This window comes from Meleagris gallopavo, chromosome 7 (genome assembly GCF_905368555.1).
Source record: "Meleagris gallopavo chromosome 7, MGAL_WU_HG_1.1, whole genome shotgun sequence".
Classification (NCBI taxonomy): Eukaryota; Metazoa; Chordata; class Aves; order Galliformes; family Phasianidae; genus Meleagris; species Meleagris gallopavo.
Window position 1 is genome coordinate 13,169,165 of NC_139410.1, and position 6,144 is coordinate 13,175,308.

Consider the following 6,144-nt stretch of genomic DNA (forward strand, 5'->3'; position numbering starts at 1 on the left):
GTGGGGAAGCCACGGGCGCCATTTTGGCTGCGGGTACGGCCGCAGGCAGGAGCTACCCTGCGGGCAGAGCGACCGTGATCGGGAACAGCCAGAGGCCCTGCAGCCGTGGAGCGGCAGTCACTGAGCCCCAGAAGCAGAATGGCGCCGGTTGTGCGCCGGACCCTCACCTAAGGAGAGGCTCAATCAGGCTACACGGGAAGCGTTTTTCCCTTGAAAGGCTTGGTGTGACCCAGGGTCACAGCGTCTCACGCATTTGAGAAAGGCCTATGCAGCCTTAGGGCCACATATAAACAAATGTATAATCTGTTGCTGTTTTAAAGCAGCCTGTGCCTCATACACAGAACTCACATAAGGCTAAAGAAATGCTACTGCAATTTGTCAGATTTCTGAAAAAGAATGAGAAAAGACCTACTTCAGCTTGATGGCATGGTTTTTCACAGATGCATCAACAGTACTGTCAGCTATCCAAGGCAGAGCAAATGAGTTAAAGGCCTGATACATAATATCTCCATGGTCTCAACAACACTAGAAGGAGACTCACTCTACAGCTATCTGCTCTCTTAGAAAATGAGACCAAAAGTAAAAGTAGATCCAGCTCTGAAGCAGGGAGAGCAAGCTTTAGGAAGACCTGAGCTTTTATCTCCAGTGTAGGGGAATGGTTAGGGCTTGAACTGGTGCACCTGGTGAAGGGGTGTGTCTGGTCCAGGGAGCGCATGCAGATTGTTTGCACTTGTCCTCCCCAGTTGACTGGAAGGGGACGGCACAGGGTGCAGCCCCCCTGGGCTCATATAAGGGCCAGCCTCTTGAAGGGGAAGCATTGTTTGGATTTGGGCTGTTTCTGAAGAAGAATGCTATATAGCTAGAGAGCTTCTTCAGTAGTTGGGTGAGTTCTATTTCTCCTTCCATGTAGGATTATTGGTCTCTCTGTGAGTAATTTGCCTGGTATTTCTGTCAGAAATGATTTTGCTTCTTTATAAATAGGTACCTGTTCTGCAAGGAGGACGTTAGTGAAGTGATATTGCTAGGTCATAGCCTGAGCCAATGATTGAACGCTAGCTGTGAAGGTATGGCTAATCTAGGGAGCTTAGGTGTAGGTGATCTTCTTGAGTGACTAGAAGAGATGGAGTCTAGATCCATCTCTTCTTGTTCTTATTTAAGAGCTAGTAGTTGAAGGTGTATCACCTCTCTATCTCAGGATAGAGGTTGTTCTTTTCTTGAGCTATTACTGATTGTTGGAAGGGGTGAGTAGCTTTTTCATTATTACCTGTTATTGCTTTGTGGTGCTTAACATTTTATTCTACTGTATAGTTGACCCTGAATACTTAATTGTAAGTCTTTGGCTGCTGGTACCTCTCCCCATTCAACTAAATCCTATACAGCTTCCTTCAGAATATAAATTGTTATTCACCACATAAGCATTTCTGTATGGGGCATTTCTGCAATGTTTTGGTTGATACTCAAAAGTTTATTCTTAAGAAGAATTTAGTGGAGTCCCCATTCTTGGAGGTGTTCAAGAAATGCATAGGTATAATACTGAGAGATGTGGTTAGTGGGTATGATGTGGTGGGTTGGGGTTGTATTAAATAACATCCTAGAATGGCTTGAGTTGCGTGAGACATCAAAGACCACCTGATTCAAAACCATCTGCTGTGGGTAGAGTTGCTAAGCCACTTGATGAAGCACTAGATTTTGATTTTAGCGATCTTTTACACCCTTAATAACTGCATGGAAGCCCAGTGAAAAGGAATTGACTATATAGTATTATGGTATTATCTGCTTTATTAAAAATATTTGGAGTTGAATGTCTCAACAAGAGCACAGTCTGAGATCAGTTCTTGCACTTATGTCTGCATTTTTTTGCTTTCAGTATATCACTGAAGTTTTCCTGTAAAAATAATTAAGGACTGATTTGTGTTTAGTGTTACATCAATCAGTAGAGGGAGAGTGGGAGTATGCATCTTTTCCTGCAGTGCTAAGCATAGTTACTAGCATGAGTGGAAGGACACTAATAAAAAAAAAAAACATAAAATTATTTTTAGTGGTATGATACACATATATATGGATACATGCTACTAGCTATGATGCTTTGAGGTTGTTATATACCTTTTTTATCAAGAAGAGCTAAGAGTTTAGAGTTCAGCACTGCCCTCAGGGCAGGATCTGCTGTGCTTCACCTCCAAATTCCTCTCAGAGAACATCCTACCTCCTCTTTGAGTATCACTGCTAGCAGTTTCTCTCTGACCACTATCTTGTAGGACTTCTGGAGTGAATACAAGGTGTTCTCATTTGCCCTTTCCATAGTTATGAGGGGATAGATAGCTCTTTGTGGTGTGCTTTGACATTTATAGTTTCTCATCTTTTTGGAGTCTTTTTCCAGGATTAACTTGAAACTTTTTCTCTTTGAGGAATTCAGGCACAGATGAAGCCAAATACAAACCCAATCTTTCTGTGGTATTTCTCCATTTTTAATTATTGATGTTTGTGAGCAATTACGACTGCTCCCACATCCAGGAGAGATGTTGCGGCAGACCTTAGTGAAACAGTAGACTCACCCTGATGAAAATGAAGTACTGCTGCCCACTTAGCTGGACTACTTGTGGGCAACAAAATAGGCATTTCCCCCTCTGCTAGATTTGCAGTAGTACAGTTTATCTTGGGGATGTTGAGGTACCTACTGTTGATTGTGTAGGTAGTTCTTGTGTTCTGTGGGTGCTCTGAAGGGAGAGTGAAGTATTAATGTTTTATAGTATGTTGAACTGTTTCTGTGACATGGTGAAGAGTTTCCTGGTCAGATTTCCAGAGGGTCTCCTACAGCTAAGTTGCATACTGTAAAGTCATTAGTGTGGTTTTCTGGAGGTCTGTATTTTGACTTTGAGTTAAGTTCAGTCTTTTCTGTTGGTGAAGACAGCTGGCAGACATTCGGTATTCTCTGACTTTATAATGATCATAGTGCAAATATAAGCAAACTAAGAGAGGTTGTGGAAAAAGGTGGGCTACAGTTTCATCCCTGTAGATCTAGTATAAGTCCTGCTGATTTCAATGTACTTTTACTTCATAGAGACCTATCTAAGGATATGAAAGTCAAAGAATGGAAGAAGATTTAGAGTTATCTGTGTGCTTTAAGATGTGAGTATTTGTGGATTGGTCTATTTGTGAAAGGTAATTACTAATTTTATTGGCTTCTTATTGCTTTCTTTTTTGTAATTTGTTCCAATTGCTTCATGGGCATTAATTAGTCAGGTAGGTGGTGTTATTTGTTTTTCATTGTCCTTCAGCAACTGTCTTGTGGTAAGTCTGTTTACAACAGTGGTTTTTCCCATGCTTTGCTCATCACTTGTGGTTTTGTACTTTATATCTCTTCAGTAGCTGTATGTTAGTGTCTCACAGTGCCCTGTGCACTGAACTTGTTTAGTCAGCAAGTTAGATAAGAGTGGGTAGAAAGAAGGGTGTGGATTGAGAGAAGGCAATCTGAGAACAAGGAAAGGCTCAGTAATTGACCTGTCTGCATCTGACTGCAGCTTTGAACCTAATAATCTCTGAAGTGGAAGAAACAAACCAAATGAGAACACCCATCTTATAGTAATGTTGTTTTTAAGCTGCATTTTTTCTTCTATATGAAAATGGAGATACTGACTTCCAGATAGGAATCAAGCAACCAGTTTCAGGTTCTGTTTTAAGGCTTCTATTAAGGTTGTGCCACAGGTCAGCAAATGTGCTGAGATCTTTAGCAGAGCTTTTATCTGAGTTTTAGATAAATATCTTAGGGCTTATGTCTTGTTTACTAACAATGATAACAGTGAAGATATGAAATATATTTAGAAATGGACTTCTCAGTTTTCCATGGTCCTTCACCAACACCAAGCAATGGAAACAAAGAGCAATATTTACATGTAAGCCTACAGCCTTGGAAGCTGTCTACTACCAAAATACTGTGCAGAAGTAAGGGTTGTGGATGCTGATTCCTAGCACTTGCCCAATTAGCCTCAGACTGTGTTTGGGGTGGTTATTAAGAAGGAACAAACTGGCCCTAGCAAGACAGGCCTCTGAGATGGTGCTTTGCAGAGGGTAGCACACTATTGGCTTTCCACGAGTTTCTCTGCCTGAATTTATGCAAACTCAGTGCAGCTGTTGTACTGGGTAAGCTGGCAAATGTAATGAGTGTTTAATCTTCTATCACCATATTCATTTTGTAACCCAGGTAAGTCAGGGCTTGTTCATTGTTTGCAAGATTTGGAAATGAGAAGGAATTTGTTTGTCCCTTGATGAATAAGCTGGTATTTAAGGTTTTCAGTTGTTTAAATGCTAGAGGCTGACCACAGCTAAAGCTGGGAAGTGATGATTGGGCTAATAGCATTAAGTCCCTCTAGCTCCTAGCTGTTCTGCTTTCACATATTCAGGGTTAAAACATTCATCACACTTAAATTCAGGAAGGAATTAACCCCAGGGTTGCCTAGGACTATGGTGAGTGTTTTTGTCCTCTGTACTTTGATCTCATTACCACAGGGGAACTGCAATATAATGAATGCCCTGCTGTAAAAGCCCTGGGCAGTAGCTTGATCTTTTTGGTTCTTTTTCTGTAGCATCAGCTCTTTTATCAGAGGCCTTAAAATGGCAGCTGTGCTGGGAATTGTCTTATGTCAGATAAACCTTAAAGATTCTTTGTAGCTAAATATTTAGTATGTGATTAGGGGCTTATCTTCCACTAAAACTGACTTCTCACTTGAAGTAAACCATCTTAGTGTCTACTTTATTATTGCCAGTGCTCAGTGAAGGTACCATGCTTTCAAGACAAATCATTCTGCTTTAGTGAAGATGTAATTTAACAAATTATTTCACTATGTTGTAGAGCTTAGTAGGTCTCAGTCTTCAGTGTAACTTCTGAAAGTGTTAAGTGTCAGGGAAATGTCACCATTTAAGAATGTGTAGTTATCTGCAAAGATCTCTGAGCTGTTTCCTCTCAGCTGACAGGTGCCTGTTCAGAGAACACCAGCTATAGGAACTTATTATGGCTTGTGGATGCACTGTCAGATCTTGTGGGTTAACTTAGCTTAGTTTGGGGAAGAACCCAAATGAAGGCAAAACTCTCACTGCTGATAGAGGTGGGATTCTTGCAAAATGTTAGTGTTGTGGCCTACCAGAAGCAGGGATGTTGCTTGCAGCACAGGGCCTCCTTGTGTGTGGGGTGTGAAACCAAGGCTGTCCCCTGCCCTGGGCCTTCACAAATCCTCGAAGGATTCTGCTAGCCAGGCTTCAGAAACAGAAGGGGCATAGAGACCTGAATGATTGCTAGTGTTGTAAAACGTGAAAGAAGAGTTTTAAAATCCTACAGTGTTGTGTAAACAGTGTGCTGTTAAAGTAGGAGTGAAATTTGTGGGGTCCCACTTGTGCACTGAATGGGTTTTAGACTGGGTAGCATAAAGGGTCTCTCTTCTAGTTTCTGACCCAAGACCTTAAGGAAAGCTGTTACTTCCCCCTGCTATGGAGGGGTCAGCATGAGTTCATGTCTAGAAACAGAGTGAGGTCGATGCTAAACAAGAGCACAGTGTAAGCTCTGATTGGAGAAACAGGAGCTATGCAGTCCTGTGCAGAACAGCCTGAAGTGCCAACAGGAACTGTTGGGCACTAGGACTGTTTTTTTTTTTTAAATCAAGAAGTGATTAAGTAACTAAAATACTTATTTTGATATCAGTAGAGATGTGAACAGTCATTGACAGAAATAGTTGATCAGTAAATGTGTCAAGTACTGTAAATGTTTCACTCTGTCTTAAGTCATCTACTAATATTACAGCAGTGAGGTTGGTTTGCAGTACCTCTGTGATGAAACTAGCTATGAATTTGCCACTGTTCATAGGAGAGCTATTATCCCGTGCTGGTAGTCAGAATGATTTCCCTTACTCAGGAAGTAGTAATGGACTGTATGACTGGGACATTCATAGGTCATCCAGCAGCCACTTTTCACCTTGACTGAGTTGTTGCAGCTGGGGTGGGTGCACAGGTCTGGCTGGTTCAAAGTTTCGTGGATGACTTCTGTATACCAAATGATCATACAACTCTGTGCCTGTCTCCTGCACTCAGTCTGGGAATCCTATAAATCTTCTGTGTAGAATACAGAGAAGGGAGGCACAGTTCTACACCTGAACTGTA